The following is a 12,375-nucleotide window of genomic DNA, read 5'->3' as shown; positions in this document are numbered from 1 at the left end:
CTCAGGCATATAAAATGCAAAATTAACTTAATAACCAACAGCTCTTGTGGCCTGATGATGGTTTAAGCTGTACTCAATGTGTTGGTATCCCAGATTGCAGGTAGTAGCCCAATTTAGATGATGCACTGTGTGGTTATACAGTTGGCTTTCTGGGTAGGTGAAGGGGTCTGCACCCTTTCCTGTCTTTAGATGAAACAAAACCAAGTAGTTGCCTATTTTTCCCTTTCCTAGGGAAAGCACTTTCACTGCATTTCTAGTGTTTGCTGTTTGGTTTGGTTTGTACTCTGGCCATTTATGTTTATTTTTTCTTTTCCCCCAGTGTTTAATCCTACCTTTTCTACTAACTTTCCCTGAAATGGCTCTCTTTCTCCTTGAATTCTGTTTCTGGCCTCAAAGTTATTTGCCTGTGTTTACAGGGAGAGTAGATATGTATGTAAATGGATGTTTCCTTTGCCATCGTAATATGATCTTCAAAGGCTTGGACTGCAGTCACTTTGCTGCATTCTTTACATCAAACGTTTGTCTTGGCAAGTTGCTGCCAACAGAATGCTGCAAGGGCCCAATCCTGCTGATTGCATTCTGCTCCCGCTGAACTAATGGGGTTTGTGTGCATAAAAGTGAATTTCCAAATCAGCGTTGTGTGGTCGTGACACAGTTATGTTCATGTTGTCCTTACTTACGTAATCTGGAAGTGATCACCAGTTCTTAACTTTTTATGACCATTTGGTGTGTGTTAAGATGCAGCAGTTCATAGCATGTTCCAGCCCAATGTGGAAACAGGGTGGTTTAGGAGAGGTTTGCCTTTATGAAGGTAGTCCATAATGCAAAGCTGTGATACCTGCAGTACCTGTTTTCATCTTCTTGCTCAGAAAAGCTGCTCAATATGTGGAGTGCTGTGGGGTGGCAGAGCAGGAGCTGTGGTGGGAAGGAGGTTGCTGCACGCCCCAGGGCTGGGGAGAGGTGTGATGGGAGAGAGGGGATATGACATATGCCAAAGCAGTAAAAGAGTGCATCAGTACCGTGTGTCATCACCTTGTATTGCAACCCCCACCACAGCATGGAACATGCAGTGAAGTGGACCTACACCTCCCACAAAAGCGGATCAGTAGGTGGTAAAGAAGTGAACACATACACATGATCCTATTACTTTCTCTGTTTCCCTCAGTCTAAAATCTTTTTTGTGTTCTGATACTTTTTTGGGACTGTGGAAGATGGAAAGGAGCCTCCTGCTACTGTCCATCTTCCAGTGAGAAGTCACAGACCGGAGTATGTGACCCAGGCTCACGTCCTGCTGGGTGCTTACTTACAACAAGACCCCTCAAATCTTAGCTGAGGAAACTTGGAGGAGGAACACTGGTGTGAGTAGGGGTGGGGGGATGGATGGTTTACAAGCCTTTTGTGTAGAAGCAGCTTATCAGAGCTACAGCCTTGCAAATATAGCAGCTGTTTCATTAGAGTGTATTAATTGGTGTAGTCATAAGTGGTACTGTGTATTTGCCCTGGAAGTTGAGGGTGAAGCCAGTAATATCTGTTAAACTGCTACAACAGAAGGAGGTGTTCTCAGAATTCTGCTTCTCACCATTAGCTGGCATCATTCTTTTCCTGCCCTAATGTATGTGGAGTACTGTGGTTTACTCAGCGTTCAAACTAGTCTAGCTGTTTAAGATGAAAACCACAACTGTACAACTATCTGGGAGCTAGTGAACGATTTCTACCTCCTCTTTTTCCCTTCCTATTGACACAAAAGGTGATACTGCAAGTTGTTAGAAAAACCAACCAACCAAAAAAAAAACCAAACCCCAACATTTTGTGAAGCAGCCTGCCATGTGGATAATTTAGCGTTTTTGTTACTGTGGAGTTTTGAGACTTGGCTCTCAAATAGTTCCGTGTTTACTCAGGAATGCTGCAGCCAATTGCAAGAATGGAGAGAAGAGGAAAATGTGTTAATTATCTGCATAAGATGTTCATGTTTGGTGCCACATTTCATGTGTTTTTATATCCACTGAAGCAAAGTGAGGAAAGTGCTGTGCTGGGGCAGTGTGTGTGCATGGCTTAGAGCTGAATAGATGGAAATGGTTAAAAGGGGTTCTCTGCTAGAGAGGAGGAGGGGAGAGTAAGAGTGCATTCCCAAAAAAGTACATTCCCAAAATAAAAGGCTTACATCATGGACCTCTTCAGCTTTCCCACACTTCTTTCCTAATTATTGTCCTGCAGGACAGCTGATCTATTTCAAACAGGAAGCTGTTTACAGATAACACTTGCAACTGTTTTGTCTGATTTGTTGAACTGTCGAAAAGCAAAAGACAACCTCTTTTCAAATTAAAAACTGTCAGACTTCTGTAAACAGCAGCAATGAGGTTCATCTGTGCAGTGTCCCTGCAGGCACAGAGCGTTCTGCAGTTCCCGTTTTCTCAGGAACCATAAGGTAAGAAACTTTTTACTTTTGCTCTTTAGAAGCACGTAGAGGAAAAAGCCTGGGTGTTTGTTAGGGGGCTGCCTTGTAAATAGCAGAATATGATTGATGATCCCCAAATAGTAGGGGAAGGTAGGGAAAATAAGAGCTCATTCAATTCTATGGGTTAACATTGGACCTTTCTGTTGGGAATCGCCCATGGTCACTGAATTCCTGTCTAGTGGAGGGTTTGTATTTAAAATGTATAAATGCCATTGGAAGAGCTCGCTTTCCTTTGTGCAGGAAAGGACAAAACAATATATAAATTTTAACTTTCCCTTCAGCTGAAACTTAACTGCAGTTCATTATTACTCAGTTCATAATTATTAATCCAGTTCATTAATGGATTGCAATTCCCAATAACAGGTAATCAGTATCAGTTCATTTTTTTAAATGCAAAATGCTTTTCTCTATTCTGCTACTTTTATTCCTAAGCATCTGGCTGTTTTCTACTTTAGAACTGAGCTTTTAATACAGCTGCAAAGCAGGGAGTTATGACTGATATTGCCGAAGTGAAACATATGACAGAAGATCTAGTAAGGGCTGAAAATACGCCACTGGATAATTAAGAACAAACTCGGTGAAAACCTAATCAGGTTGGGAGTAGTAGTATGCAGGAATGCCTAAAGAAATTTAAGGATGTGTAAAGATCTAAAATCATGGTCTAAATGAGCTGGAGTATGAGTGTAAGCTGTTCTCTAGTAACCAGAAGGCCACATGCCTGCTTTTCAGTCATAAGGTATGAAAAAAACCTGTGAGTTTGCCTTCTGACTTCTGTGCATACGTACATGTGTGTTTGATATAGACAGTGAAATTTAGGAGGGGGATTGTTTCCTAGAAAAAGTCAAATCACTGTGGAGAACTGAAATACCCACCTCCCCTTGCCATACAGTGAAACAGCAGGAGCCTCTGGACTGGAAATACTACAACTTTGATCCTTGGGTGCTGTAAGATTTTAAAAATACAGCAAATGTAGAAACTATTGCCCTGTACTTCTCTCTCTCTGTAGTGGAGGTATTTTGTGTTTCATATCTGTGTGATTGTTTGCATGATTGTAATTCTTGAAAGCATCATAGTGATCAAAGAATATAAAAAACTCACTGATACAAGGGTCTCACTTATAACAATGATTTTGGGATCTTTTAGTCTGTGGCAACTCATTAAACATATCCCTAAAATTTTATTATGCTACTGATGCTGCATAAATAAGGTATGGAGATGTATGGGCAAGAAGTAATACTTCCAAGTTGAGTATTCCTTTAAAAAATGCTTGGGCTGTCATTCAGAAAATTTAGATGTATTTGTTAAAAATGAAAATATTTTTTAAGTTAATAAAATCACAGAATCATAGAATAGTTAGGGTTGGAAAGGACCTTAAGATCATCAAGTTCCAACCCCCCTGCTATGGGCAGGGACACCTCGCTGTAAACCATATCACCCAAGGCCTTGTCCAACCTGGTCTTGAATACTGCCAGGGATGAAGCATTCACAACCTCCCTGGGCAACCTATTCCAGTGCCTCACCACCCTATCCGGAAAGAATTTCCTCCTTATATCCAATCTAAACTATCTAACTTAAATTCATAGTTAAAAACAGCATTTTAAACATGGCATAGTCCTAAAGTCAGCAGAGAGTTGCACTGTAGAAGCAGCAGAAATCTACTATGTAATTTACAGATTGTACATTATGTTGAATGCTGGTTTTTTTTGATTACTTTTGAGTGATTTTACACTCTTTCTATAGCTCTTATTTAGTCATCTTCAGGGCTGTCCAAAAACTCTTGAACGAGAATCCTTTGAAGTGGGAAGGCTTTTGGCAGAGTAGCTTTTTAAAGAAAAGTGTCAGTTTGCCAGAGTAGTTCAGTTCTTTTGTCAAAGTATTTTGGCTGAAAACCAAAAGAGTTTAGCCAAAAATACTCTCATGGTGTCTCCTGGGAAGTGTAGTTTGTGCTTTGCATTGCATTTCACTACTGGCAGAAGTTCACAGCTGAACCCCTTTTCCCATAAGGCCCTGTGGTCAGGATCTTGCTATTTTCATTTCCCTTGGTGAGGGGAGCATTAGGATGTATTTTGGGAAAAGTAGTCTAGTGAAAGAAGAATTACTGGGCTTGTAAGGCATCAGCTGTAGACAAAGCCTCTCAGATTACTGGTCGATAACTGGCAGCTTAAAATTTGAGTGCTTCCTTCTGTTTTGCACATGAGCTACAGACAGTCCTGTTTGTGGGCCTGGAGAGTAGGACCCTTCAAGAAGATTAGTATGTCATTAGAAGACTTAAAGCCTTTTGATGGTTTTTAGCCATGGAAACACCTGTGCAAGGGAGAGAACATTTAAAAATGTTTCTAAGGCTTTCTTAGTGCTTCTGCAAACTTCTATTTCCTGAAAGTACTCCTTTTTTTGTATTTTGAATTTAAAGCTGCAAGGGGGTATGGCTGGATATTAAGAGTTAGGCAAACTCTTAATTCCAGAGGAAAATGACCCAATAGGAGCCTCAAGCTTTAGAAAGAGGTGGTTTTGAAAATCCATCACGTTTTCATCTTGCCCATCTAAATGCCTCATGAGAAAAATCTATTCCTGAGTGATTTATTTGCTATAGTTATAGGAGATGTCTGCAGTTAAAAAGAGAATGGAAGTCGATCTGCTTGAGTTCTTCATCACTGGACCAGTCTTATTTATTAGCATCCAACGATCCTTAGCTGCTGTGACTGTTTAGATGTTACTTCCTAAACTGCATCAGAAGATTGGTTAAGTCTATAGGGTGTCCCAGAGGCCAGAACAGGGCAGTAAGATGGATGGTGAGGAGTTTTAGGGTTTATATTGTTTTCCTTCTATACTGAATCATAGAATGACTTGGGTTAGAAGGAACCTTTAAAGGTCACCTAGTCCAACAATAAAACACATTAATACAGTGTTGCAAGTTAGATACCTGACTCCAGAATAAGAATCAGCAATGTTTGCATGCTGTATGGAGTGAATGGAGGAGAATGAAGTGCTGAAGAAAATGACTTGCCGCAGCCAGCAGTGTGTGATGGCCACAGCAGCTATCTGGAAAATGTTTGTGAGGGAGATGCTCCGGGATTCACTCTGCTGGATCTGGGAGTGGATAAATTCACTAGCTTTATTGCCAAGTGCCTGCAGGAACTTGAGTTCCAGAAGCTGTAACCTCAGCTTGGTGCCCAGTTGTCCTACAGGCATGGAGACTTATAAAACTGGCTGTGAGAAAACAGGTTTCTACCATTCTTGTTGAGAAATGAAAACTTCTGCTACCCAGCTGTTGTGTAATAATGTACTGGCTGGGAGCACTTTCCTGGAAAGCAGGAGCTCTGCAATGCAGCTCATTGCACTGCTTCAAACCCCACTTCCCATCTGCTGGCAAGTTGCCCTTGTTCTAACTGACATGGTAATTTGGAAGTGGGACCACTGAACATCTAAGATTGTGTCCACAGCTCCCAAGACAGTTTCTGATGTTGATAGTGCTTTGATTTTAGAAAAGAAAAAGTCTGAACAGTTGAGGGAAATATGTTCCTTGGAAATGGCACTGTTTTCTATTAACTTTTCTGCTTATAGTGCGCTTAGCGGATACTGAAGGAGTTTGGACATGTTTCCTTGATGGGCATAAATGACCTATGTGGAAGAATAGTGTCTTGTTATGCCCTTCAGGCAATATGTCGGCCATCTCTGGTCTGTGAAGTAAGAAAAGCTTAGGCACTCAAGTAAGCTTTCTGCTAAAACTATAGGCACCTTCTGCTTTAAGATTGCTTAATTGTTGGGAGATGGTTTTGGATGCTTTACTTGGACTTGGGAACAGGCCATAGATAAAGATCCAGTGCTAGTATTGCCAATAGTAACTTAAGCATCTCTCACCTGGAGATTTAGGGGTGAAGAATGGAAAAGAATGGAGAATGGAAAGAGAAATTTCTTCAGTTGTGGCTGGTTTTTGAGTGGGATCTTGAAGAATGAAGCTGTGTCCATAGCTGTGCTCAGGTTCCTGGTGTCCATCTTTGGTACTAAGCATTGATCACTTTGTGATAATTTTTCTTTTGCTCCTGTTAGTAGGATTAGCTAACTGTGGAATAAGCATAAATAGTAACAAGAAATCCTCTGGATAGCACTCTTAATTTTCAGTTTAATTTGAGTGATTTTCAGGCTTAGTTGTGGAACCCTTCAGATTTGCCTATGATGGTGCTGATGATTTCAGCAGGTATTGAACCTTGCTGATAATAGGCATGCATTTATTCATCTTTAGTGGACTCCTTAGAGTGTGTGGGCCTCCAGGTGACCACAGATCATGGGTTGATTTGATCTCCAGCTGGGCTGCATGCTGGAGCAGTCTGCTGGTTTCTGTGCTGTGAGGGCTGGACAATGAAGCTTACATGAAATGGTTTGGCTGGTTAACAAATGCACTGCACAGAGGCTGAAGGGTTCAAAAATCATTCATCTTCACTGAAGAAGGCACCCAAATAACTTGTATCCATTTAAAAAGGCTTCACAAGCACTTCTTTAAGTGATTCTTGTACACCAAAGGCTGTTGATTATCTTGGAGTTCAGGAGAGACAAGAAAGCATGGAAATCTTTGTTGAGGACATTAGTTAATGTAAGTAGAATTTTATGATTATCATCAGAGAAGGATTCATAAGAGATCGTCTAATTTGGGGAAATTAAAGAGCTTTAAAAATAATAGTATGAGAAGTTGCTGGCAAGGTTAGAAGGCACAGTAATCGTGGCCAATCAAAATATAAACATCAGGCAAGAATGTAATGAAAGGCAGGAAACAGCAAAAAAGCCTTATTACATAGGAAAAGTGTCTCTCAATGAGCTCTCCCATCAGAATGGTATAATGAGAAAACAGGTCTCTGATGGCTGAGTGGTTAGTGGAGTGCAAGAAATACTAAGGAAGCAGATACTGAGAACATGTGTCAGAGCAAGAGAAGTGCTGCTTACTTGTGCTGAGGAGATTCCAGGGTGGTAGATCTGTCAACTGCGCCAACAGATGTGTTTGCAGTGTTTCTCTCTAGTCATGTGATGTACTTGCAGTTTAAAGCCAACGCAGAGATGAGGTGAGGTGATGTTATGAGAGCCATGTTATGAGCTTCAGCTGACAAAACTCGTGATTTGGAGGTTTTATTCCTTTGCTGTTTAGTACCTTCATGACAGAACTGCTTTTCGTGTAACTGTGAAGCGCCAAAAACTCTGTAGTCACTCTCTGCTTTCCTTTCTTTTTTTAATGAATGTTATATAAACCCCTCATGAATACATGAATATATAATAGTAACTTACAATTAGATACTTCAAAATTAATTTAAAATCCATAGACAACATACATAGCTATTTGCTTCTGTCTACTTCATTAAAAAAGTTCTGAACGTAATCCTAAATCTTAAATCTTCAAGGGAGAATTACCGATTTTTAGGTACCATTTTTCTGTCAACTTTTCAAGGGCAGTCCTAGGTGTATTTCTTCACAGAGCATTCGTAGATAATCTTTGCTTGTTTTGTTGAGGAAATAGCAAGGAGGAAGCTGATTTTTCTAAAGAAGTCCTTGAGGTGTTGTTCTTGGGTAGAATGTGAGAATTTCTACTAGTTTCCAAATATCTTCATGTCTTGAGTATCATGTCTTCAGAATTATTTAAGCTCAAAATGTCTATGTGTTGTATATGGACGCAGCTGTATTATCTTCTTAAGTTTTGTGGAGATAGGTAAATAGGTGATGTTCCAGAAGTGCTCTATGTGGCCACTCATTTTTATGCAGACTGTGCTCACTGCTGCGTCTGCTTCCACAGTGCAATAGGTATAATGGGAACTTAGTACACTGTTGAAAAAGACTGCTCTCTATAGATGCTAGGGCAGTTTTACTGTCAAATTGAAACCCACTCATCTGAAAAGAGACCAGCTGGGCATTGCAGGTCTTGCAAATCCTGAGTTTAGTTTCTGGATGGCATGTTTCTGGATGGTACGTACCAAGCTTGTGTAAACAACACCAACTTGATATGCTGAGGGAAGTTGTTGTATCAGCTACAACAAGGTGTGTGTCCTTTCATGTAAAACAATCTGTTGAAACTTGACGCTGGGATCTGTTGACACTTGATGTTGGGATCTGTCAGATGCTTTATAAATGATTCTGCTGTATTGAGTTTGGCTGAGATGGAGTTAATTTTCCCCTATAGCAGCACTAATAATGCAGTGCTTTGTATTGGTTTCTAGAAAGGTGTTGGTAACATGTGAGTGGTTTGGCTACAGCTGTGTAGTGCTCGCACAACATCAGGGCTGTTTCTCCAGCGTTCCCCTCACCAGTAGGCTGGGGTTGGGCATCTTGGGAGGGAACACAGCCAGGACAGCTGACCCAAACTGGCCAAAGAGATATTCCATACCATGTGATGTCTGCTCAGCAACAAAAACTAAGGGAAAGAAGCAGGATCAGGGTATTTGTTAGCCTGATGTTTGTCTTCCAGAGTAAATGCTATGCTTAGGGCAGCTGGTTAGATGAAAGGACTTGAATTAAAAATTTCCAAAGGGATTTGTCATCCTCAAGAATCTTTTGATAGCAGAAGCATTATGGTATACAGATAAGGGAAGTAATGCCTTCAGTTTATACAAATTTAGAGAAACATCCTTGTTTGCAGGTTGGATTCTACACGTTCTGTTTCTTTCAGAATTCTCATTTCTTTTTCCACATGAGATGAGATGAGATTGTCAGAAGCATCTCAAACCTGTATGTGATCACTTGTACTCTTTCTCAGTTTTAAAAAATATTTGTACACCATGCATTGTACATGGCAAAAGATTTCAAATGCATGTGTTGTGGTATATATAAGAGCTGCTCTGGGGAATGTTTTGCTCCTGAAAGATGTTCAGCCTGGTTTCCATTTGGTGTACCTTTAAAAATAGGATTGTGACTGTTGCCAGTGATATAGACTGATCAGTGAAAGTCTGCTGTAGCATACTAGTGTAAGAATACTTCAGTTTCTGAGAACTAACTTTGTCTAGTCATCTGCAGGAATATACATCTTTGCATGTGCTTTTACTAAGTCCTATTAGACCTATAGAAACCTGTTTTCTTTCACTGTTTTTCTTCTACAGCTATTTCTATGTACCAGCCATATGATCTCTCTTAATCTAGGGAGTCACTTTGGTAGGTTTCCATTCCTTTTGTCTTCTTTCCCTTATCTGTGCTTAGAAAGATGTTTCAAGGCTCTGAGTGAAAGGACATTGTATAGTTTTGTTGCTATCCAGGTCACCCTTCACTTGTCCAGTGTAGATATGTGGTTGTATTTCCTGTGAGGCTTTCTTCTGATGCTCTTACTTTTTCTGTTAGAGTGAGGCTTGGCCATTTTACTGAAGTATTGTTGGTCTTTGTGTCACTAATATAGTTTACTTTCCTCCTTTTCCCTGGTTCATGTGAGCTGATATGAAAGTTTCAGTATAAAATCACATGTAGAGTGTTACTTGGTCTCTGCAGATCCTCAGCCTGAGAACAGAAATAACCCTTTGTTGAAATTGCATTGACACTGCTGCAGTTCAAATGCAAAATTTTGATCATGCATGCTTTTGCACCATGGTGCTTTGTTATATTGAGGGTATCATTCTGAGAAGTATGTCCTTGTCATTTGAGGATAACACTCTTGGATCATGTCCATGACTTTTGGTGGCTTGCATGCCTCATATTGTTCTGTTTCCAGTGTTCTGTATCTTTTGCTGGATATTATTTTCCATTGCAGCCTGGTGTTTTGCCGTATCTTTCCTCCTTTTAAAATGTTCCCACTGTAATTATATCCCCCCCCCCCGCCTTTCTTCCCTGGTGTATTTAGTCCCTTTAATTCTTTCACTTGCGCATCTTTCTGTTTTCTGTATGCTGCTGGCATGTGAAGGCACAGTTTTGTAACACACTGAAGGCCATCTTGGCTGCTGGGAAGGGCATTTCTTTCCCTGACTGGCAACATTTGTCACAGGAATGATGGCCATGTTTCCCTCACCAGGAACCAAGGAACTAAATCAACTGAAACACATCAAAAAGAAGAATAGCTTTTTTGCTGGCGTAGTGGCCTGTGCTAGCTCACGATGGGATCAGATGGTGACAGTACAGAGAGGGGGAGGGTAACATGTGACTGCAGCGGGGGAGCTAGGCTGCTGTTAGCCCTCCCATCGATTGGTTTAGCTAATTAGCAATGGTGGGACTCCCCTAACCTAACTTTATGTACCTACAAGGCTGAGCTAGTCATTTTTGGCAATTAATAGGTACCTCCAGAGTCAATTCTGATCTGTTTTAGGATGAAATGAACACCCATGTCAAGGTGCCTCTCTCTGACTTAATTATACAGGACTCTCAGGGTGACTTTCTCAGACTGAGCACCCAAGACAGAATGGTTAAATCCCACACAAAAGTTTGCTTATAATTTCTACTGTCTTGAGATCTGGATCTAAGCAAAGTTGTCCCAATAAACAGGCATCTTCTAATGCTAGCTGTGTTCTGTCTTGTGGCTCACTTTTTGAGGTGTCATACTTGCAGCACTGGGGAGGACCGGGCAGCAGTCAAGTGGCTTCCCTTTATTCTTAAAAGCTCCTTTAAATGTAGCTGTCATGTATCTCGTGAAAGAAAATGTGGGCAAAAGCTGTCTCTGCTCTGTTTGTTCTCTTCAGTGAGGACTAGGATACTGGCACAACCAAAATGAATCCTGTCTCATATCCATTTGCACTCTGGGATGGCCAGCCTTCCCTCTGTCCTTTGCCACTCTCCCCTGGTCAGGCCTCTGTTTTTTCGCTTTTGCTTTGTGTTTGTCCCAGTGGCGGTCTGCATCCTATGTCTTTTCTCTAGCCTCATAAATAGCTTTGCTTAGCTTTTTGTCTTCTGTCTGGGCATTCCTGACCTTTCCATGTGTTTATACATAAGGCAGTTGTGGTCCATTAAATAAGAAAGCAGCGAAGGAAGAAAACTAATTTTTCCCCTTTTTAGTCTAATGTCCTACCACTAGGCTTGAGCTGGCTTCTTCACCAGACCTCTTCCCTGCTTGCCTTCCATTCTTCAATGTGGCATGCCTGAGTGTAGTCTAATTGTACCTTCTGCATCCATCCAATAGGAGAAATTACTGTCAGGGGGAACTGGAGCTTTGGGGTTAAAATTCTTTTAAGTTAAGTATGTTCCGTAGCTGGTACTTTTCACCTTTTGGATCAATAGTTGGGTGCCATTTCTGCTGTGCAAAGGCATACACTGCTGCTGACATGTTTGGGGTGCTTGCATGGGGCCTTCCTAGACCTTTCTGTCTCTTTGCACCTCCAACAAAGCAGCAGCAGGACTGGGACCACCCTCCACAGTTCACATTTGCCTACTGAGCCTATCCCTCAAGAGTGCCCTCAAGAAGACAACTGTCAGGCCCACCTGAAAAACTTCTAGGTACCTGGAGGGTGAGCACATGATGGCAAGCCAAAGTTGGTTGAATGGACATTAAGCACTTAAACATTGCACAACTGTGTCAACTTCTGCAGCCATTCCTAAGCCTCTGTGGATGTGGAGGGCTGAAAAGTGATGCCTTAAAGCTTCAAAAATAAAATGACAAATGCGTATGTAAATAACATTTATTCGCGTAAAGAAATGTATCCTGCAGCATTCTCCACCTCATTCACTGGTTCTTGCTGCATCCTTTGTGTTTTAGTTCCTACATACAGGTGTGTGGGGATAGCGTCAGGGTTGTATGTGGGTGCTTTGTGGAGTGGGGCTGAACTGAGACAATTTAGACACAGGTTTTAGAACCGACCCCTGTATTTTTTTAATTTTGGGTTGAAAATTTGATCTAAGGACCGTACCCAAAATCACGAACTATTTCTGTGAATTATAGCTGAAAATGAGGCTATGGCAGAGATCTTGTAATCTAATAAGGGCTTTGGTTAAGACATATCAGGAGAAATTTTGTTTGGCATTTCCAGTTATCTCTGGCT

The 12,375-nt window shown here is 41.1% G+C and overlaps 1 protein-coding gene across 2 annotated transcripts in view; it reads left to right on the top strand.

The window, feature by feature from the left end:
- Window positions 1–1,889: 1,889 nt before the first annotated feature.
- The window catches only part of COLEC11 (collectin subfamily member 11), a 35,739-nt gene continuing 25,253 nt past the window's right edge, over window positions 1,890–12,375 (top strand). Inside the window, exon 1 of one of the 2 annotated variants that reach the window (XM_057431805.1) lies at window positions 1,890–2,425. The gene's annotated coding sequence lies outside the window, so the exon portion shown is untranslated. The remainder of the gene's footprint in view (window positions 2,426–12,375) is intronic. The other variant, XM_057431806.1, reaches the window with a different exon arrangement.

This window comes from Pezoporus wallicus, unplaced genomic scaffold (genome assembly GCF_028554395.1).
Source record: "Pezoporus wallicus isolate ANWC-B61680 ecotype Strahan unplaced genomic scaffold, APGP_CSIRO_Pwel_v1 contig_161, whole genome shotgun sequence".
NCBI lineage: Eukaryota > Metazoa > Chordata > Aves > Psittaciformes > Psittacidae > Pezoporus > Pezoporus wallicus.
This window is presented reverse-complemented; position numbering and strand designations above follow the sequence as displayed.